Genomic DNA, 23,972 nt, shown 5'->3' with positions numbered 1-23,972 from the left:
TCTCCCATAGAAGGTTGTTCTATACTTTTTCTCAGGAGTTTATTTAGAAAATTTTTCCCCTGTAACTAATCTAAACTCACTGTCTTTTGGGATCTCTTAGGTACTTTTGCATTGTGTTTCCTTCCTGGTTTCAAATAATGCATTTTCTAATCTTAAGATTATCCTTCATTTAAATTCACTTACAAAATCTATGTTAATCTGAATAGATTTTTTCCCTCTTTACAAATCAAATTAAAAATATCTTTTGTTGCTTTACAACCAAAATTTTTAATACCTCTTCTAAATGAAATTTCACTTATTAACCCTCATTTTCAATATTCTCTACAAATCTAAGTGGTCGTTTAAGTTTGAATAATTCACTTGAATATTTGAATTGTAATTCAAAGCTAATGGATTTGAAATATGTGTGCCTTAGTGAATGTGGAAATATGTCTAGGAATATTTTATATGCAGAATAGAAATATTAATTTATGATAAAACATGCCATATTAAAACAATATAAGAGCATGTGAGTCAGACTGTACAAGAAAAATGCATCAGTTAGATGTTTACTTAAAATTAAAATTTAGATATATTTACTTTAATATTGGTATTCTCATATTCAGTTTCTGCATTAAAGAGATTGAATAAAGTATACTTTGCCGGTAACAAACTATTATGATGAGTCATTTGGAGCCTAAAATGACAGTTTTAATTTAGTCTCCTTATGGAGATCTGAAAATGGTTTTAGGCACTGTTAATATTTCTGCATTAGAAAATTGTTTACTTTCAAATGATTCTTACAGGCATAAAACTCACAAACAATGAGAAACTCATAAAGTTTCAGAAATTTTCAGTGTTTCTGAGAAAGCTACTAAACGAATAAAGAAAGATTGGTTATTACCATTGTTTTTTTAAAAAAATATTTTGGTATTACAGAGTTCATTGGCTCAATAAGGAGAGGGGGGAAAAACACAACACTTGATAAATTAAAGGCTGATTATTATTATCCATACTCTTCCTACCATTTTTGTTTTATAATTAGAGGAAACGGAAAAATGAAAAAAATCTTCAAACTCCTTTTTTTGTTCTGAATATAATGATTGATGCAATTAAAATTCTATAGAAGGAAGATGAGGATTTAATTTTTGGAGTCCTTTTTCCTGCTTTCACTTTTCCTCATTACCATGGATGATTGAAAATTAATTATACAACATATCTCTCAACGTACTCTCATAAAATTGCCACAGTCTCTAACTGGTCATCTTCTATGTACTGTTCGTATTCTGTATCACTGTGATGACATCAGATATCATCTGAATCTCTTATTTTTGTTCTTTCCAACTAAATCTTCCCTTAGTATAAAATATGCATGGTGTCTTTCCATAGGTAAAACTGGTGTGTCTAGTAAGTGTGTCTTTTGAGAAATGTCAAAATTTGATGGGGTGGAAATGTTTAATGCTTTTTTTCTATGCTGTCAAAATGTTGACATCTGACAGAGTGGGAAAAACTTTAGTATTATTCCTGGAAGGCGTTTGTAATTCTTATCTAAGAAGATTTCATTTTTTTTTTCCTATCACCCATTTTTACCCCCATAAAACTTTAATCTTCAAGTAGAAGGCCATGGGTAATTGTTTTGACTCTGAGATGCTGAAAAGTGCAACAATGTGCCATTCATTCTGCCATGCCATAAGTTAGAGCAAAGTATGTTCTTGTTGGATAATATGACGTAAAAATTGATCTTTCAATGGCATTTTTTTCTGTGTGGTAGTAGATAGAATCTTCTGTAAGTATTGATGCAACAGAACTGTGGAACTGCCGTTTTTGCAGTTGTGTAATACTATCGTCCCAGCCCTATTATTATGCAAAGACTAACAGAAATTTTAAAAGCAGAGTTGCCCTAAGGAAAACTATCTAGAGGATTGTAGCAATTTATCTTAAAATATTAAGATGAATGTGTGCGGCTGGAGAGATTAGTGAAGAGAGCTAGAAGTTGTTACAAGTCATTTTGGGATTGAGGTAGTAAACTGTGGACAATTTTAAAGCAATGAAAGAGTTTTCACAATCATAAAGAAATAAACATTTGCAACAAATGGTAATAAAATAGGTTGTATATTTGTAATTCTGCATGGTGTAGCAGTGTAGCAGTGATTTTATGTTGGTGTTTGATATGGTTTTTCAGTTTTTTTTGTTGAAATAGTTGCCAGACCATTAGTCTGAGAAGTTCTATACCTTTAGATTCATTGATTCTTCTCTGGTAGCCGCAAAGTTTTAACTTTTGTTTTTAAATTGAAGAATAATTAAGTTAACATTGTTTTGTAACGCAAGAACAACCTTTAAAAAATTGAAGCTGTTGAAGGATAAGGAGAAAAGAAGTTCCAGGGCTGGAGCATAGATACATAATAGCAAAGAACAAAGTGATACATGTTATCATTCCAGTTGTCAATGAATTTCTACACCTATTCAAAACATAGCTAGGTACGGATACAGAGCTATCTCTAGCTTACTCTTTGATCCAGGGACTAAAGAGATACTAATTAATACATTAAAATACATTAACAAGCTCTTGAATAATCTTGTGAACAAGAATTTGTTTTAAAATAATTACTATGACCGTGTAATGTTCTTTAGGCTGGTACTCTCCTTATTAATGCCACTTTGGATTTCTTTAGACAAGCACATGGGAGAGAGCTAGATAACTGAGGAAAAACTGAAGACTTTTAGGCTTGATAACATGTATTCCATTCTGTTAAATGTAATAATATCCAAAATAACACAGTGAAATAGTATCATGGATCTGAGACCCTAGACCAAATCATAAAAAATATTTCAAAAGCTATCCTGTCTTTTGCAACTCAGATTTGACATTATGACTTTGGCATGTACCATGAGCCCTCATGGATAGGTTTTATAAAAGGTATTTGCAGATTTGATGGTTTAGAATTTTTTCATCAATTATTTTCAAGGCAGTTCATACAGTTAATGGGATTTATTAGAAGAAACTGCCATGTACACAACAAATAAAAATCAGGATTTTAATATCTTTTTTAAATTAATTGTTTTATCCCAGGTAGATAGAGAACTCAAAGAGTACTTGATAATAAAACTTGCTGATAATGACTTGCACATTTGCTGATACAATTTCCTCAGTGAATATGAAATACTATAGATACTAATGTAAATTTTGATTCCTTAAATATGGATACCTTATATCTCTAATTAAAAATAATTTCCAATTGTATGCTTGTACAGAGCTTTATGGAGTCAGCAGAAGCATTTCAAGAACTGTTGTAAGCATCCAGGAAAAATTAGGTGTGGATCTGAGCCATCAACCTCAGTTAAACTCTAAATATTGAATAAAAAGATGTGTACAAAACTATTTAAGTGTGTCATTAAAAAAAAAAGTTGAAAGACTCCAAATTTAAGGCACTTCATTAACTAATAAAAGGAAAGACCCCAAATGTAAGGTACTTTATTAACTAATGAAAGAAAAAATAATTAAGTATCATGTTATTCTAGATAAAGCAATAGGCAATTAGAATATAAAGGCTAGCCCATCCCTTATTCATTGTAGTGGAAAAGAAGACATAAAAACCTGCAGCTGATGAATGTGACAAGTGAATGTTTTAAAATTAGATAAAAGTTTTTTGGAAGACCAAAAGTAATTTTGCCTCAGAGGAAAGGAGAGAAGTAACACTAAATTAGTACCTAAAGGGTAAAAAGTTTGTCAGCTAAGCCAGATACAGGGGGAAACATCAGAATCAAAGTGAACAGAGACAAATAATAATTATTATTAATTATTAATAGTAATATATTTCTAAAAATTAACATTTGAATTCTAATTGTATTAATAGTAATACCATTGCTATTAATTATTATGTCTGGTACTTATGGAACACTTACCGTGTACTAGTGCTGTGCTACACAATAATTCATCTAATCTTCAACTCTATTTGATAGGAACTATAATCAATCTTTAATGATGAAAAAAACTGAGGTACAGAAAGTTATGTAACTCTCCCCAGATCACATAGTAGTAAGAGATAGGACCAAGGTAGGGATGCTGATAGTTTCTAACTTTTGTAATTTCAAATAGACCATACTAACAGAATAGCAGTCTGAAGTAACATCTGTTAATACGTTGATAAAATATTTATCGATCCTCTTATATTCTAGTGTTGTCCTAGATATTGGTACACAAATATCTGTTCTTTGAAGGCATGCATTTTACCTGGGCATATGTACACAGGTAATTATACTATAATATGGTAAGTAATAATAGCTAACACATATAGTTTTTAATATTCAAAATGCTTTACATATATTAGTTGATTCAGTGTTGATAATCATTCTAGGTCAGAAGAACTATTATCAGCCTAATCTTTCACTTAAGGAGATTGAGACCCAGTGGCATGAAATGACCTAAGACCACACAGCTGGTAAATATGGAACCTTGCTAGAAACCCCAGCAGGGTGGATGCAAAGCCAATGCAGTAACAAGAGATACTGGTTCTATTACAGTATCCTCAGATGAGGAGAAAAAATATACTTAAATATGTGTTGAAATCAAGGAGTTAGTTTCAGCTTGGAGAAGGAAATTGGGAAAAAACCCTGCAAATTCTCAGGTGAATAATAGTAACAACAACAAATAATAATGCCAGATAAAACCTTTTACAACTTTCTTGAACCCAGGATAATGAATTAGCCCAGAATTTAAGGGGACACAGCTTTCCTGGGCACTGGCTTGCTTAGAAACTTGAAGCTAGACACTGGTTAAGAGTTCAATTAGGATAATTAGCAAATCTGTGGAGGATAGTCACATGTGTAATGAGAAGAGAAAGAGGAAGGTCCTTTACTCTCTGAACCCTCCAGGTACTCACAAATAACAAATACAATTCATATGAAAAATGAAGGAATACATATGTAGGTAGATAGGTAGTTAGGTTGATGGAGAGATGACAGAAAAAGCACTAACAAAAGCTCTTTCCTGCTGCAGAATTGGGTGAGAGGAACAGCTCTTGGGAAAGGAGTGGGGAGAATGTCCAGAAACTCCACTAGGAAATTTTTTCCAATATCTCACTTACAGATCAAAATCCTTAGTGAGAGTAAGGGAAATGAACATGGTTGCCATTAGGACATATGTGAGAGTCCATTGCCATGGCAAAAGGGAACAGAAAGCAAACTTTCTATCCTATTCTGGGCTTACAACTAGACCAGGGGTGTGGCAGGAGCACTAAGAATACCAACTCCCTGACACTTGGGATCTGGTTCCCCCTTAAGACAGAGACTTGATAAAAACTAGTTAGAATGCGCTTCCCACCCACATCTTCATCTTCAGGCTGAAAATTATTTTGTACCAGATACCTTGCAAGATATTTCTCTGGTTGTGTAGCATAAAGGAGAGACCTAAGGCTGAAGGTAGAATAAACATTGGAGGGGAAAGAAAAACACTCAAATGACCCAGTTCCTACCATGCCAGGTACAGCTGAAGAACTTTAGAATGGAGGGTATACTAAGGGTAAACTTAGTAGTGTCAACTTCTCGAACTTCTAATTGGATGAACTGTAACCTCCCACACCAAAGCCCTAGCAGAAGTGACATGACCATTTCTGGTTGTAAAGGCTATTTGCCTCAGTCTCTAATATCCTTTACAGGCTGTCCATTTTTTTTTTTTTTAATCACGGTTTCTTGGGTGACAGTAATGTTCTATATTTTGATGAGGGTTTGGATACACAGGTATGTTAAGACTCAGAAAATGCACACTTAAGATTTTATATTTCATTGTGTATAAATTACACATCAAAAGAAAAATTGAACTGAAATTCGTATGTGACAGTTGGTCGATGCCTACAATTAACCTTTTCTTCTTTTTGATCTATAATGTATAACATATTAGTTTTAGATATAACATGATTTGATATTTGTATATGTTGCAAAATGATTACCACAGGAGTCTAGTTAACATCCGTCACTGTACATAGTTAAATCATTTCTTCTTGTGATGAGAACTTTTCAGATCTACTCTTAGCAACTTTCAAATACACAGTCCAGTATTATTAACTATAGTCATCATGCTCTCCATTACATCCCCCTGACTTTTTACTGGAAATTTGTATCTTTTCATTGCCTCGACCCATTTCACACACCTCTCACCCCCCGCATCTGGTGACCACAAATCTGTTTGTATCTATAAGCATAGTTTTTGTTTTATATTCTATATATGAGACCATACAGTATTTGCCTTACTCTGTCTGATTTACTTCACTTATAATACCCTCAGGTACCTTTCATGTCACAAATCTCAAGATTTGTTTCTTTTTGGCCAAATAATCCAGGGTATGTGTTTGTACCATTCATCCATTGATGGGCACTTGGATTGCTTCTGTGTCTTGGCTGTTATAGTGATGCCATGAATATGGGAGTGTATATATTTTTTCAAGTAAGGATTTTCATTTCGCTCAGATTTCTGGATTATATGGTAGTTCTATTTTTAATTTTTTAAGGAACTTCCATGCTGTTTTCCATCTTTCAACAAAAAGACAAAACACTACATTCCAAGGAGACGAAACAGTTATCAAAACTAGACTAAAAAAACAAACAAACAAAAAACCCTCCAAAAAACTAGACTCAGGTATGACAAAGATGTTTGAACTGTCTGACAGGGAATTTAAAGAACAATGATATGTTAAAGGCTCAAAGGGGAAAGATGGACAACATGCAAGATCATATAGTTAATTGTAGCAGAGAAGAAAACAATATAAAATAATCAAATGGTAAGGCTGGATTGAAACATAGTAACAAGATGAAAAATGCCTTTGGTGGCTCATCATTAGACTAAACACAGGAAATCAGGTGAATTTAAAATGTCTATTGAAATTGTGCAGACAGAAACAAAGAGGGAGAGCATAGATCCAAAGCCTTTAGGACAACATTAGATGGGCTTTCATATGTGAAATCAGAATCGTAGTAGAAGAGAAAACCAGGCCAAAGAAATACTTGTAGAAACAAAAAAATTCCCAGAATAACAGATCCAAACTACAAATCCATGAACTCCTAGGGAAAAAAACAAACAAACAAACACATACCTGCCCCCCGCCCAGGATTAAAAAAAAAAAAATCCAGTCATATTTCAAAAAATGGAAAACCTGAAATATTATCTTGAAGGCACTCAGAAGAGACACCTTACATTAAAGGAATAAAGAATTGTTACATAGTTCTTAGCAAACATATTTCACCAAATAAGTTATACAGATGGCAAATTTATGAAGAGATAAACAATGTTATCTTTCATCAGGGAACTGTAAGTTAAACCACATCTATTAGAATGGATTAAAAAAAGGCAATTCTAAGTGCTAGAGAGGGTATATTGTTCATGGGAATGCAAAAGGGAAGAGCCACTTTTAAAAAACATTTTAGCTATTCTTTAAAAGTTTAACTTTTAAAGGAATTTATATGCAGGAATATATATATATATATAACATATGCAGGAATTCCACTTCAAAGTATTTACACTTGGAAGTCAAAACTTATGTTGTCACAAAATGTTGTACATCATGTGTGCGGCAGCTTTGTTCATCATTGCCAAGGAGTAGAAACAACTCCTATGCCCTTCATCAGATGAATGATAAACCAGATTAGTCACACAATGGTATACTATTCAGCAATAAAGAAGGAACAGATTATTAGCCTGAAACATAGATGAATCTTAGATATATTTTACTAAATGAAATGACTCGGACACAAGAGTGCATGCTGTAGGATTCCATTGATAGGACATTCTGGAAAAGCAAAAGTGTAAGGATGGTAAACAGATTGTTGGTTTGCAGGGATACGGAATGGAGGAGGGGTTGATTACAAAGTGTTAGCATGGGAGAAATTTGGGAGTGATGGAATCCTTCATGAATGTTACGTGGTGGTAGAAACAGGATGCTAATATTTGTCAAATTCTTCAGAATTAAACACTTAGTTTTACTGTATGTAAATTAAAAAAAAATAAAGGATGTCAGGGGGAATCCAAGAGGGAATGCAGACTATGACAAATGAATCTACTTGTATAACAAATGAATGATAAAGCCACAGTAAAGGAGATATAGAGGAGAGTAGAACTAATCTAATTAACTTTGGAAAATATTTGTTTTGAGTTGATTCTATTAGGCTAAAGAAAAAAAACTGTAAATAAATGCTTTATTGGTTTTGTTTTTTTCCCCATGCACATTTGTTTATGTATGTGTAAACAATTGTGAAAATACCTGAATAAAAACTAAATGGGAATAGGGTACAGAGGGTCTGGGAGTGTGGTTTTGCTGGATTTTGTTTTTTGTTCCAGTGTGGGACATAAGGTACTTGTTTGAGAACTGCTGAAGAGGTCTAACATAGGGAAAAGGGAGTTGGGTGCTAGTGTAATCCTAGAGCGGTTAAGAGGGAGAGAAGCAAAGAGCTTAGAGAGTTGGTCTTGAGCAGTAGAGACTCACATTCTGGAGCTAGGACAGAATGAAACTAAGTGTGAGAGAGGAAGACAAAGAACTTAAAGAGACAGAAATGAGGAAGCTCATGCTTATTGACTTCAATTGGCTCAATAAAATAGAAGGTAAAAACATCTCTGAGAATGAAAAGTGATGACCTGTCCAGTATGGTACAATCCTTATTGAAAAAAAAATCCCAAAAGGTAAGACTAATACAGTCTTCTATTGAGTGTTCTGGGATAGACAATGAATTTTATTTGAGTATCTAGGAAAATATCTGCCCACTAGAGCAAAAACAAAGACCTTTTTATTTAACAGAAACAAAGATGTAGTCTATTCAGTGACTTGGCTTGCTTGACATTTTTAATGCAAGTGTTTAAATCATCTTTAAATTTGCAAACAAAGAAGCAACCCTGGAAAAGTTCATACCTACCATACTTGGGGAGGATTAAGTAAAACAGGACATTGCATAAGTCTCTGTATCTATTAAGTCAAATTATGTTTTTCTGAAGTAAATATTTTAATCTGAAATATTCAGTATTTTCAAATGGTGGGCTTCTTAAAGAGGATCCAAGGGGTGCATTAGTTCAAGAAAAGGAAGCTTAGTGTGCATATGTTGAGCATCTAAATTTACCTAAGATCTCCAGAAGCTACCCGTTTCAAGGCGGAAAGGGATAGTGTAACTAAATGCATATGACTGAGATGTTGAAAGGACAGACTTCAGATTTGGAAGAGGTAATATCTTCTTAAAAAAAAAAAAAAGTGATAAATATCACATGGTAGCAATTTAAAGATGTGGACCACCCAATGCAATACAACTCACTAAGAGAATCCCAGTACAATTCCAGCCTCTTCCCTTCATTAGCTAATTAATAGCCAGTTGATACGCCTAACATGGAAGAATTTACCAAACCAATTTCAGTGGCAATCTCTGTGGACCACAGGGTTAAATGGTGTGGAACTATGGTAGCGTGAATTCTGTATAGTTTACTCAAGCTTATGTGAAGCCACAGTATAATTCAAAGAACATTTTAATTTTCTTAAATTTTTCTGGTCAATGTTCAGCTTACTTGACTTCAAAATGTTTTATTAAATCCAATTAACAGAGTTTCAGTGTAATTTACTTAGATTATATTTCAATTTCATGTAACAATATAAAATGTTCTAATAGTTATCAATTATACATCAGTTGCTAAATTAACAATTCTTAAGTGCTGATTCATTTTCATGAATCTCAATCTTTCTAAATATAATTCAGTTAATTGTCTATTAAAAAAATACTTGCCATCCTCTTTGTCACAAAACCAAAAATTAATATTGCTCAATCTACCTTTCTAAAAATGTCTAATTTTTAAGCGGTGCCTTCTTGGATATCCATGTTTAAATGAACATCCTTAAGAATGTGAAATAATTTGTACAGAGACAGGATGGTTTTAAGTCATTAATATAATTTATTTTAAATATAATGTCTAAGTGGAATTTGCTTAATTGTAAGGGACAATAGTTCAGGTTTTAAAATGCATGCTCTTATATTTAAGCACTAATGGAGAGATAAAGCAACCAACTGGTTCTGTTTCTGGTTATAAATGCAAATATTCTAATCTTTTTCCTGAAAAGTTTCCAAGACACATAGGTGTTTGTTTCCTATATCCTAAGTGATTTTTTTTCCAGTTTCTTTGAAATTCTAGTATAAGCAGGTTATGCAACAGTCAGATTGTATGTAACTGTTTCCTTTCAAAATGGAGTCCAATCTCTGAATTACTCAGTTTGGAGTAAATTCCTATTATCTGTTTCTCAAAGCTGTATTCTGCCTGCAAGAACATACACTCCAAAATCTACAGGTTACACAGTGCCCAACAAGTGTAGCCTTGCCTTAGTGGATCTGGCTAGTCCCAGAATCTCTCACTAATCTGCTACCCTACAACCAAATCCGTAACTGGCAAGTTTTCTTGTTCTATTTGGTAGTGGAATTCTATAATTATTAAACTAAATGCTAATAAATTATGAAATTGCATTAGGATCCTAACATTCATACAAGATGATAAAGAAATAACTATGCAAGGCAACTAGGCTTTTTGTTATAAGGCCACTATGGTAGGAATAGGACAAATGTTTGAGGGAAGCCTAGGATTTTACAAGCTATTATCTACAGCAGAGTCTTTGGGAATTATTATAGATAGTACTTAAAATGGTAGGATAAGCATGGCTTGTCATTATTTAATAAGATTAAAACCAAAATATACTCCAATGAGCACTTGTCAAGATTTTCCATCAAATAGCAAAAGGTAAGGGGTGCCCCGTGTGGCTCAGTCGGTAAAGCATCTGACTCTTGATCTCAGCTCAGGTCCTGATCTCAGGGTCGTGAGTTCAAGCCCCACATTGGGCTCCACACTGGGCATGGAGCCTAGTTAAAAAACAAAACAAAAAACAAATAGTAAAAGGTGATAATTATTCATAATGGAGAAAAAAGTTTAAAGTTTTAAAGTCTTTACATAGCTGTAATTATTCTGTCATTCGAGGGAATATCTCCTACAATTTTGCAACAATTGTCAGATGGGGAAGTTTAGAAAAAATTCCTGGCTCACATATGTGTTGCTCCCAGTGCAAAATCTTGTTACAAAGCAGCCTGTTTGAAATACTATATCTCTTGTGCAGAAAATGGCTATCTATGCTGTGCAAGTTGGCATGGAGGTTTTGTTTCTATGAAACTGAAATTTAAGAGTGTCACATATGGGAGATCATGTGTTTCAAAGTCTAACTCAAGTGATCAAATCAGCTGAATATATGTTAAATCTGTGTGAGAAACAAAGGAACTCCTACTCAATGATAACTTTATAGAATCTATATGAATAAGATCAGGATGTAAAATTTATAAGGTTAAAATCTTTTGAACTCCAGTAGAACTTACAGTGTTAGTGTCAGGTGTACAATATAGTGATTCAGCAATTCTATGTTAATCAGTGCTCATCACATTAAATGTATTCTCTAATACCCTTCACTTATTTCACCCATCGCTCCACCACCTCCCTTTGGTAACCAACAGTTCTCTATACTTAAGAGTCTTTTTTTTTTCCTTCCTTCCCTCCCTCCCTCCCTCCCTCCCTCCCTCCAATTCCACATACCAGTGAAATTATATGGTGTTTGTCTTTCTTTGACTGACTTAATTCACTTAGCATTATATCCTGTAGATCCATCCCTGTTGCACATGGCAAGATTTTATTTTTTATTCTTATCCCATTGTTTATATAGTACTTCTTTATTCATCTATCGATGGACAGGGGGCTGCTTCCATAATCCGGCTATTGTTAATAATGCTGCAAAAAACAGAGCATATATCTTTTCAGTTAGTGTTTCTGTAAATATCCAGCGGTGGAATTACTAGATGATATGTAGTTCTACCTTTAATTTTTTGAGGAGCCTCCATATTGTTTTTCACAGTGGCTGTACCAGTTTGCATTCCTATCAACAGTGCAAGAGGGTTCCTTTTTCTTCGCATCCTCACCAACATTTATTTCTTGTGTTTTTGATATTAGCCATTCTGACAGGTATGAGGTGATAGCTCATTGTGGTTTTGATTTTCATTTCCCTGATGGGTGCTTTTGAACATCTTTTCATGTGTCTGTTGGGCATCTGTATGTCTTTGGATTGCAGCATTTAGTCCATTTACATTCAAAGAAATTGTTCATAGGTATGTACTTACTGCTATTTCGTTATTTGTTTTATGGTTGTTTTAATAGTTCCTTTCTGTTCCTTCTCTTGCTCTCTTTTCTTGGTTTCTTGGATTTCTTAGTGTTATACTTGGATTCTTTTTATTTTTTGTATATCTACCACTGGTTTTTGATTTGTGGTTACCACTGGGTTTGTAAAGCAGTCTAATTTAAGTTGATGTTTGCTTAAGTTTGAACCCATTCTAAAAGCACTAAATTTTAACTCCTCTCCCCAGTTTTAGGTATATAGCGTTATACTTTATACCCTTTTATTCTGTGAATCCCTTGACTGATTTCTACAGATACACTTAATTTTAGTGCTTTGGTGCTTCCTACCTTTGCTACTCCTACTTAACGGTCTTTCCTTTCCACTTGAAGAATCTTCTTTAACCCTTCTTGTGGGGCTGGCTTAGTGGTAATGAATTCCTTTAACTTTTGTTTTTCTGGGAAATTTTCTCTTCTATTCTAAAGGATAGCATTGCTGGATAGAGAATTCTTGGCTGCACTTTTTTTTCCCCTTTAGCACTTTAAATGTATCATGCCACTCTCTTTTGGGCTGCACAGTTTCTGCTGAAAAATCTGATGGCCTTATGGGGGTTTCTCCTTGTATGTAATAGTCTTCTTTTCTCTTGCGGCTTTTAAAATTCTCTCTTTATCACTACTTTTTGACATTTTAATTACTATGTGTCTTAGTGTGGACCTTACTTCAATTGATTTTGCTGGGGGATCTCTGTGCTTTCTGGATCTGTATTTGTTTCCTTTCCCAGATTTGGAAAGTTTTCAGCTATTATTTCTTCCAATAAATTGTCTGCCTCCTTTTCTTTTCTTCTGGGATTCCTACAATGTGGATGTTATTATGGTGGATGGTGTTGCTGAGGTCCCTTAACCTATTTTCACATTCTATTACTATTTTTTTCTCTCAGCTGTTCAGCTCGTTTGCTTTCCATTACTGTGTCCTCTAGGTTGCTGATCGATTCTTCTGCCTCTTGTCTACTATTTATTCCATCTACTGTATTTTTAATTTTAGTTAATGAGTTCTTCATCTCCAATTTGTTCTTTTTATGTTTAGTACCTCTTTGTTGAGATCCTCCATTCTTTTCTCAAATCCAGTGAGTATCTTTTTAACCATTTTTTGAATTCTCAAGCATATTACACATCTTTGTTTTGTTTAGGTCTCTTGTGATTTTGTCCTGTTCCTTCATTTGGGACATCATCTGTCTCATCATTTTGTCTAACTCCCCATGTCTGTCTATGTGTTAGAAAGTCAGCTATGTCTCTTGCTCTTGAAAATAGTTACCTTATAAAGAAGACCTGGGGGTGCCTGGGTGGCTCAGTCTGTTGAGCAGCTGGCTCTTGGTTTTGGCTCAGGTCATGATCTCAGGGTCCTGAGACTGAGCCCCGTGTCTGGCTCTGTGCTCAGTGGGGAATCTTCTTCAGGATTCTCTCTCTTCCTCTGCCCCTCTCCCCACTTGCTTGCTCTCTCTCTAAAATAAATCTTTAAAAATTTTTTAAAAAATAAAGAAGTCCTATAGTGCAATGTTTTTTGTTCACTATTACCTGGGGCTTCAGGGGTGTCTCCTATGTTTGTCACATGCACCCTACTGTTGGGGCTGCGCTGCATTTGCCTTTAGTCATATGCAGTGTCTCTCTCTGCCTGTTGTTGACAGACAGGCACAGATTGCCTGTTTGATCCCTGTGTTATTAATGGGCCAGTCTGGGGCTGCCTTGGGCTTGAATTTAGGTCAGACAGGCATTTCCCAGAGCTTCAATGACACTGAACTACAGGGTGCTCTCCATGTGTTGTCCTCTGAGAAGCTTTAGTTGGTGGGCAGGTCCTTCAGTTGCACTAGATGTCTTCCCCTAGCCCACTGCTGGGGCTACAAGTGGAAGTGGTAAGTGTGGTTTTCTTCCCCTCTCCCCAGGGCAGGAGTTAGTTTGGAATGGTGCTGGCCTGTGTCAAGGCTGCTTTGCTGTGTATTCCAGCCAAGAGCATGCTGGAGGGAGTGGGTCCCCAGAAGAGCATTGGGATGGGGTGTGCTGTTAGCAAGTTCAGTGGAGAGTGTTCATGCCAGGCTGATTCCTGCAGGTGTCCCTGTATCTAGGCTGGGGGTGTGGGAGGGAAACTGTGCCCACCAGCTCTTTTGTTCTTGGAGAAGTCTCCCAAAGATACCTTACCCTCTAGCACATGCTCTTCTTCCTGTATACTCTAGGACTTTTTCAGTGCTGTTTCTATGCTGTATCTCAGTGAGGCTGTTTGTTTTGCTGTATCTTTAAGGACAGGGACTCTGTGTCCTATCTCCTTCCCCTTTGGTTCTCCCAGAGGTGAGTATACTGATTTTTAAAGTTTTCAGGTGTTAAGACCCCCAGATTATAAGAACATTTTAAGTCAGGCCCCTCTGGTCTTCAAAGCCAAATGTTATGGGAATTTGTCTTCCCAGTGTGGGTCTCTTGTACCTGCAGTATCTGGTGTGGGGTCTGCTCCTCTCCCTTCTCCAAGTCTGCAGAATCCCTTCCTCCTGTGGAGAAGCCACATCTCTGCCCTTCCTACCCCCTTTTGTGTGACTTTCTTTTAACATTTAGCTGTGGAGAGTCTGTTCTACCAGTCTTCAGGTCATTTTCTGGGTTATTTACTCTGATGTGAGTGTTACCTAGGTGTATCCATGGGACTTAAAAATTATTTTGAAGGGTATAATGTTGGGGAAGTTGCTGTTGTAACATCTCCCAGGTTTCCTTTGTTTGTGGCTGGACAAATGCTATTGACTTGCACTCTGCAGATGGGAAAAGAAAGTTCCAGATTATTACTGTCATTTTATTTAAAAATATTACATGGGCCATTAAGAAATGGAAAAATGCTGTCTTTTATTTTCTTAATGTGTTAAGAGAGGTATATGATGTATCCATTAAGGGAACATTATTATAATAATCATAACCATAATCATACATGATCATCTTTGTAAAGTGACTATTGGCCAAGATTTATCTACACCTTACATTTAATTAATATTATCTCTATATCAGTTTGTCTAGCATCTAAAGGATGGTTGGTGCTTAACAGATATGTGTTGAATTAAATTTAACTGAAAGTAGCATTTGCTTCCAGGTAAGATTTTGGTTGTTTTTTTTTTTTAATTAATTAATTTATTTGACAGAAAGAGAGAGCGCGTGCACAAGTGCGAACACATAAACCGGGTTAAGTGGCAAGCAGAGGAAGAGGGAGAAGCAGGCTCCCTGCCCATCAGGGAGCCCGATGCCCAGCTAAATGTGCGGCTCAATGAGTGGGGCCCCATCCCGGGATCCTGGAATCATAACCTGAGCCAAAGGCAAATGCTTGACTGACTGCCACCCGGGCACCCCAAGATTTTGTATTTTTTAATGAGAAGAGCTTTCCTGTTAGTTTCTTTTCAGAGGAGAGAGACTTCACTGATAAATTTTATGAATGTTTAAGGGAGATATTCAGTTGCCTAAATCAGTTGAGAGAATACTACCTAAAATTAATTTGTGCTGGCAAGAACTCCCTAAATAAGAAATATGGAATTTGCTGATTCTTTTTCCTCATTCAGAAAACCACATGATGTGAACAAGGGGCCTCTCAAACTATTCCGGTAGAGTAAGAACCTAATACTTTGAAATAGTCTTTGGCCAGTGAAGTATTCTTGCAACATAGGCATCTTTCTGAGATTAATAAAGTATTGTTTTCAAGTGTGTTAATAAGGTCAACTGGCACTTATATTATGCTAAGTCAAATCATTATTTTCAACATTCTTTGTGAGTCGAGATTTAATTTTCATTCAATTCTAAAAATTTAATCATATCAACTTTAAATTTTAACACTTCCTCAAAGACAGAAGTTTTTAATAATGACTTTTCTAACTAAAATTGCTCATATTCATCCTGAGACATATGTCATTGGTGATGCTAATGCATTATATGTGTATGTGTGCACATAGACACACACTAAAGTTTTCGAAAATATAAAACAATCATATTGATAATGGTGATTAGGTGTGCATTTTGATAGTATTTCATGTGATCCATCACCACTTGGTATATTAGCTAGCCAGAGTCACGGGGTTTTTTGAGAGAAGTGAAAAAAAGTATTCCCTAAAGAATGAGTCTGCTCCCAAGGAAGTAAGATGAATTTTAATATACATAAAAGCGGTTCAGCAAATGCAATATGTATACACTGTGTAGCTGGGAGGCCACATTTTGCCAAAGTATGTCTTAATTACAGTGAGCACTATTTCAAAGTTAATGATAACAGCATATATATATATATGTATATATATATATATATATAAAACACCTCTAAGTGATCCAGCATTATGCCAAGAAATTTATGAAGGTAGATGTTTAGAAAATGTATTCTAATGTAAGATTCTAGGTGCTGATATAGAGACTGTTTGTAATTTGTTTATTGCAATCCTTTAGCTTTTAGAGACCTATGTTCTTTTGGACTCATGATCTCTTTGCTAGTACAGAAACTATATTCTCTTTCAATTTTGTTTTCTGTCCTAGATTCAGATCATCATATTTCACTTAAGATTATTCTATATAAAATATTTTTTCAGAGATCAGAATATCAGGAACAATACATGGATGCCTGCTTTTACTGCTTCCATTCAACATAGTACTTAGAAGTTAAAGCCAGGAAAATTAGGACAAAGTCATAAAAGATGTTTAAATAAGAAAGGAAGAAGTAAAATTATCTCTGTTAGCAGAATACATGATTTTATATGTGTAATATCCTAAAGATTCTCCCAAAAACCAAAAAACCTGTTAAGACTAATAAATTAATTTAGCACCATTGCAGAATACAAAGTCACTAAACAAAACTCAGTGTTGTTTCTACATACTAACAATGAATAATCCAAAAAGGAAATTAAGAGAACAATTCCACTGATAATAGCATCAAAAAAAGTAAAATAGGAATAAAATTAACCAAAGAGGTGAAATACTTGTACAATGAAAACTACAAGATGTTACTGAAAGAAATTAGACACAAATAAATGGAAAGACATCCCGTGCACATGGATTAAAAGACTTAGTATTGTTACGATGTTAACATTACCCAAAGCAATCTACAGATTCAAAATACAATATCAAAATTCCAATGGTGTTCTTTTGCAAAAATAGAAAAATCCATCATAAAACGCATATGGAATCTGGAAGGATGCCAGTAGCCAAAGAAGTTGGAAAAAGGACACATTTGGAGTTCTTACTTTTCCTGTTTGCAAAACCAGTTACAAAGCTACAGTAATCAAAACAGTGTGATATTGGTATAAAGACAAGATGAATGAAATAGCCCAGAAATAACCCTAATAATGTACATGGTCAAATGTTTTTCAACAAGAATCCTAAGACCATTGAGTGGAGAAAGGCCAATCTTTTCAACAAATGTTGTTCCACATGGATATCCACGAATAGAAATCCACATGGAATAAAATAAAGTTGGACCCTTATAGACAAAAAGTGATTCAACATGGATCAAAGATTTAAAGAACTAAAACTATAGGTTTTTAGAAGGAAATCTAGGGTAAAATCTTTATGACATTGGATTTGACAATGATTCCTTGGCTGTGATACAAGAAGCATAAGCAAAAAAAGAAAAAATAGACAAATTAGATTTCATGAAAATTTAAAACTTTTTTGCATAAGGGGACATAACAATGAAAAGTCAAGTCACAGCACGGGTGAAACTCTTTGCAAGTGATGTATCTGACAGGGGGTTAATATCTAAAATATATAAAGAATTCCTATGCTCAAGAACAAAAACACAAACAGATGCCTGGGTGGTTCAGTTGGTTAAGCATCTGCCTTTGGCTCAGGTCATGATCCCGGGGTCCTGGGACGAGTCCCACATCCAGCTCTTTGCTCAGCAGGGAGCCTGCTTCTCCCTCTGCCTGCCACTCTCCCTGCTTGTGTGTTCTCTCTCTCTCTCTCTCTAAAAAATAAATAAAATCTTCAAAAAACAACAATAACAACAACATAAAACAAACCCTAGTTTAAAAAGGGGCAGGTGTGCCTGGGTGGCTCAATAGGTTAAGAGTCGGACTCTTGATCTCCGCTCAGGTCTTGATCTCAGGGTTGAGAGTTCAAGCTCCACATTGGGCTCTAGTCTCAGTGTAGAGCCTACTTTAAAAAAAAAAAAAAAAGGTCAAAAGACTTCAATATTTCCATTCATTCTTCTCTCCTTGATTTTAATTCTTTAGTGGTTTCCTTAACCACTTTGTTCATGGTGGCACATTTGTATACACTTTGCATTTGCTCAGTGACAATATATTTTTCCAATAAGTGTTCTTTATCTGTTTTTTTCTTTCTTGAGCATAAAACATAAATGTGTATATGTTTTTGTTTATGTAAAAGTCTTTTTTTTTTTTTTTAAGTAATCTGTATCCCAAACATGGTGCTCTAACTCAAACCCAAGATCAAGAGTCCGATGCTCTACTGACTGAGCTAGCCAGGTGCCTCTGTAAGAGTCATTTTAATCCTTGTTTCTTTCACCTAAATGAGATTAGCATTTGTAGGGTTTCTCATTGTTTACCAACTAAAAATGACCTTGCTGATGTGCTGCATACTAAAAAGATTGTGGCTTTGTGTTTATTCATTCAGCACCACCTCCCATATACTCAGTGGACCCAACAGTGTCCAGGGAAATGTACACCACCAGCCTGGGCACACTATGCTTGTTTTGGCCCTCAGGATATTCCTCCTTGGGGAATTGCATTCTACCATTTGTATCTGAAATCAACTGCAATCATCCTTTCCTGACATTTTCCATGCTCATTTGATTTTTCCTGTTTTTGGCAGCCTACAAATATTTTGGTTTGGGACTACAGATGTAGTTCCTTCAGAGAGGAGGTTTTTATTTCTGTTTCTGGTTTTGCTGTTTACTTGGAGATTATTTCTAAGAGAATGTGGCAAAGACTACTAATTCTTCCACTTAAAAAAAAAGAGGATCACCATTCTTTGTAAAGATCTATTTTTCAATATTATTTAAAAATATATATTAATGCTCTACCCAAAATTTTAGAATATTTTAAGATACCAAATTATTTCTATTTCATTCTCCACAATGAGTCTGCTTCTATTTTGTTTGTGTTGGAATTCTTCCTAATGATTTTTTGGTGTTACTGAATGATGCCATCATAGATTTCTTGTGCTCCTCCTGAGCGTGACAGAGTAACTTAAACATGGTCATTGTTCAAGTCCTAGTTGGAAAACTTTTGTAAAATTTTGTTTTTAATCAGAAAAATTTAAGAATTGTCTGTTTTGAATAATATTCGCACACACATGCATTTATCTACTGTAAATTATTATTACATGTAAGGGTTGCTCTTCCTTCATATATACGTAAAATAGGAAATCAACTATACAGTATTGGTTTCAACCTCATGCAAAATTTTAGCTCGTTAAGAACATCTTAATGATCATCTGATCATCAACTGTATTTTGTGGCTTAAGGGGGAGAAATTTGATATATAACAGGTCTCATCACTTCAACCCAGTGAGCATTGCACATTCATTTAATGTGTCACATAAGTGATAATATTCAGTACTTGTGAAATTCTGAACTGCCAACAGATGCCACCAATTTCTGCCTGAATGGGTCATATCTGACCCTTCCAAGCATGAGTGGATCATATTTTCCTTAGTTCATTAAATACGCAGCCATTGCATTTATCCGTTTCAGAGTCATTTATACGTTCAGTAATAAGCCATTGAAAATACCACCAATTTTACTAATCATTGGGAGGTTCATAGAAATCATACATTCCAGCCTCCTATCCATTGCAGGAACACCTGATACAATGCGTTGATTTCAGCTTTTGTTTGAATCCAGATAAGAATGTTGAATTTGGATATTACTTTAAAAAAAAAAAAACAGTTTAACATCCAACATTTAATACTTTAGAGAGCCATAGTGGTAGTAGTATTAGCAGTAACAGTAATGATGGTGATAGTGGGGGCGCCTGGGTGGCTCCGTGGTTAAGGGACTGCCTTCGGCTCAGGTCGTGATCCCGGAGTCCTGGGATGGAGCCCCGCATCGGGCTCCCTGCTCGGCAGGGAGTCTGCTTCTCCCTCTGACCCTCTCCTCTCTCATCCTCTCTCTCACTCTCTCTCTTTCTTTCTCTCAAAGAAATAAATAAAATCTTTTAAAAAAATGATGGTGATTGTGGTAGTGGTGATAGTAACAGTACATGTAGTCAGGGCTTAAATTCATTGAATGTTTTATTGCATATAAAGCATTGTTCAAGGCACTTTACCTTGATTATTTTACTTAATGCTTTCCACATATCTAAGACTTCTGTACTGTTATTTTCCTCATTTTGTGGATGAGAAAACTTAGAAGCAAGAAGGTTAAATTTAAAGGGCAAAGTTTAAATTCCAGGGCAAATAATATTTGGAGTAGCCGGTTCTTGAGGGCAGGCATTCTCTTTCCAGGGCCTGTCTTGTGTCTGTTCTGCCTCCTTTTATGCTAAGCCATGTACTTTTCTAGTTCCATTAAAATATTGTGTAGTGATTGACAGCCACTTGTTTTAGAGTTTTGAGAATCAAAGAAAGTTTTTTTCATTCATGTTGGAAAGAAAGTCAACTCTTTTCTACTCCCAATTTTCAAACACTGTGCTGTTTTTGTAATTTTTTTTAAAGATTTTATTTATTTATGTGACAGAGAGAGACACAGCGAGAGAGGGAACGCGAGCAGAGGGAGTGGGGGAGGGAGAAGCAGGCTTCCCGCTGAGCAGGGAGCCCGATGCGGGGCTCGATCCCAGGACCCTGGGACCATGACCTGAGATGACAGCAGACGCTTAATGACTGAGCCACCCAGGCGCCGCATGTTTTTGGTATTTTTTAAGAATGGCTGACAGTAGTTGAAATCTCCTAAGGGTGTATTCTGTCTAGGATGTAGTTCATCTGAGTCTGAAGTCCTGTTGGAACTTTCATATTATTTATTTGCTTCTCATGGGTTGAATTGTTTCTGAAACATGCTTATTCTACCCTTTCTAATTTTGAAATTCTCTCAGAAACAGTATTGGGTAATTCCTTTTTCATTCTGCCACCAATTATCTTTATTTCATCACAGAAAAATTGAGTCTTACCCTTTATTTACCCTGTTGCCTTGGATACTGCTTTTAAAAAGCACTGTTTTACTGTCCTTAGATTATTTTGGCCTCTTTAAAATTTTCCTAACAACATACTCTAAACATTCCTTGTGAATCTTTGAGTCTCCTTTGGTCAAATGCACATTCTCCCCAAATAAAATTATTATATACTTTTAAGTTCAGGGAATTCCCTAGAGTTTTTTTTTTTCTTTCCTTTCCATTTTTTTTTTTTTTTTGACGGGGGAGGTCCTCATTTATTTCCTTTATGTTCTTTTTAAATGTATTGCTAGAAATCAATTTTTGAGACTCCCCAGAGGACTTTTGTATAGTCATATCTTTTTCAGTTATGCAATCTTAGCTATCTACTCATACATATAAAAAAAATCTGCTTCCCTGTGGTGGAAATTAAATGCCCTACGATGCTCATAGAATCTTTACCAATTTAATGTGTATTAAAATTTCATGATCATTTTATTACCAGCATTCTGTTTTCTAATTTATCAAAAAGTTTTTTCTCAATTTTATTAAAAATTCAGATTTGCAGGTTTTCTTACTGCTAACTATACCTTAGTAAGTTATCATCAATGGCAACTTAAAAAATACATATTTGTTCTGCTTTTCCTAAAATAATTCTAATTGTTATTATCTAATTGTGTAATAATTCTAATGAGGTTTAATATTAATAGAATGTTGATATGCCATCTGTTGAAATTTTGTTATATTGATTAGGAGATAATCATCCATACTTACCATCTGGTCAAATGTTTTATATCATGTTCTTGAACTGCTTTACTTCTATTTCCTTTCTATTCTAACCTAGTATTTCCACCAAATACTTGATTCATCTCTGCAACACAGGATTGATATTTTTGTTATACAGAGACTCCATCCTCAGCCTTTCTGATTGATGTGTTTGATTAGAACATGACCTCCCTCACATACGCAATTTGACCCGTGGATCTGTCTCATTAAATCATAGTGCTAAGTAGAGGATTACATTAGTATCTTTGAAAAAAAAAACAAAACAAAACTTGTTTGATTTATTGCAGTGTAGCTGTACAGTGGCTTGTAGAGACTTGAGTTTGTAAGTACTTTCCAGATCTTCTCTTCTATAATATATTCCTTTCAATTATTGGACTCCTCATCTGTTGTTTCTTTTTAAATATTATATTTCCATTGAGTGTCTAAGTGACAATTTTTTCTCAGCTCCACAAATTTAAATTTGATGGAACAATTTTCAACATCAATTTTGGATGAGAAGCAACCATTTAATGTGTAATAAATATGTAAATATTGACGATGAAGATACATTTATTACATGTGGTTACATGAAGAAAAAAAACAGATTATTAACTACTATGCTTTTGTTTTTAGAGTAGATCAGAAGAAAGGAAAATAAAAACTCCCTCAAGGAAGATGGGTGGAGGCAGGGGAGAAGGGCTGTTATTCCGAGGGAAACATGTGGACCACAAATAGTACTGGAGACTCAGGGAGCTCAACACTTGTGTGGCCTGGTCTCTCCAGCGTTGCTTTGCTGCATTCTCCTCTTTACACCAATTAACACTCTGTATTAACACATAGATACTGCTTCCTTGCATTGGTTTCACATGGACTTTTTTTTTTTTTAGATTTTTAAAATTTATTTATGAGAGAGAAAAAAAAGAGAAAGCAGGGAGGGAGGAAGAGGGAGAAGGAGAGGGAGACTCTCAAGCAGACTCCACACAGAGTTGAGCCGGATGCGGGGCTCGATCTCACCACCCTGAGATCTTGACCTGAGCTGAAATCAAGAGTCCGACGCTTAGCCAACAGAATCACCCAGATACCCCTGGCTTTGCATAGCTTTAAATAACTGCATTCAGTTGTATTTTGTTGTTTTTTGTTTTGTTTTGTTTTCCTAATATCTTTTCTACATCATAATCTTTCTACTTTCAGTTACTCTACTACTGACAGGTTCTTAGTGACCCAAGTCTGAAGTCTGAAGAAAGAATCTGGCTGACCTACCTCATCTTTGCATATTTTACACAAAGAGGTCACCAGGCAACCTAATAGATCAATAGATTGACTCTGCAGAGTTCATGTACCCAACCTGTAGACAAATCAGCTGTGGCCCGGGTGAGACAGTTATATGAAGAGTACGTTTGTTTAGATATCAGGAGGAAGCAGGCAGATGAGGATGCCCTTTGCAGATGCTTAAGCCAGCTAGACATTAATTGATGTTCCTTTGTCCATATTCACACATTATCTGCTTCACAAAACAAACCCATATATATATCCTTTCTCAACAGGATCTACCTACCACTGAAATACCCTCACTTTCTTAAAAAGTAAACGTCTAAGACTAATGCTGTGATGATACCAGAGGCAGAGTCACAGGCCAGATGAATATCTGCTGTCAGTCTCTGGATCTACACTTTCCAGTGGGTACCCATGTATCTTCTTTCTCTGGTACAATCTTCTGGTACATTCTCCACACCTGGTCTAAACATGATGCTTAAACTGCAAATTTAACCACTAGTAATATGCCTTTTTAAAAAAATCATAATGCCATTTAGAAAATAAAGAAAATCTTCTGAATTTCTGTCCCAAAGAACAATAACTTTCGCTGCAATGTAATCCCCCATTTAAGACTATTAATATCAACACTATTGATAAAGCATGGTCTAAGATAGGTGAATCCCATGGATATCTGATCACTGTCTCCTTCAGTGAAAGTAGAGTCTGTC

Source organism: Eumetopias jubatus, unplaced genomic scaffold (genome assembly GCF_037043125.1).
Source record: "Eumetopias jubatus isolate StellerSeaLion01/CBP00866 unplaced genomic scaffold, mEumJub1_p1.0 scaffold_7, whole genome shotgun sequence".
NCBI lineage: Eukaryota > Metazoa > Chordata > Mammalia > Carnivora > Otariidae > Eumetopias > Eumetopias jubatus.
This window is presented reverse-complemented; position numbering follows the sequence as displayed.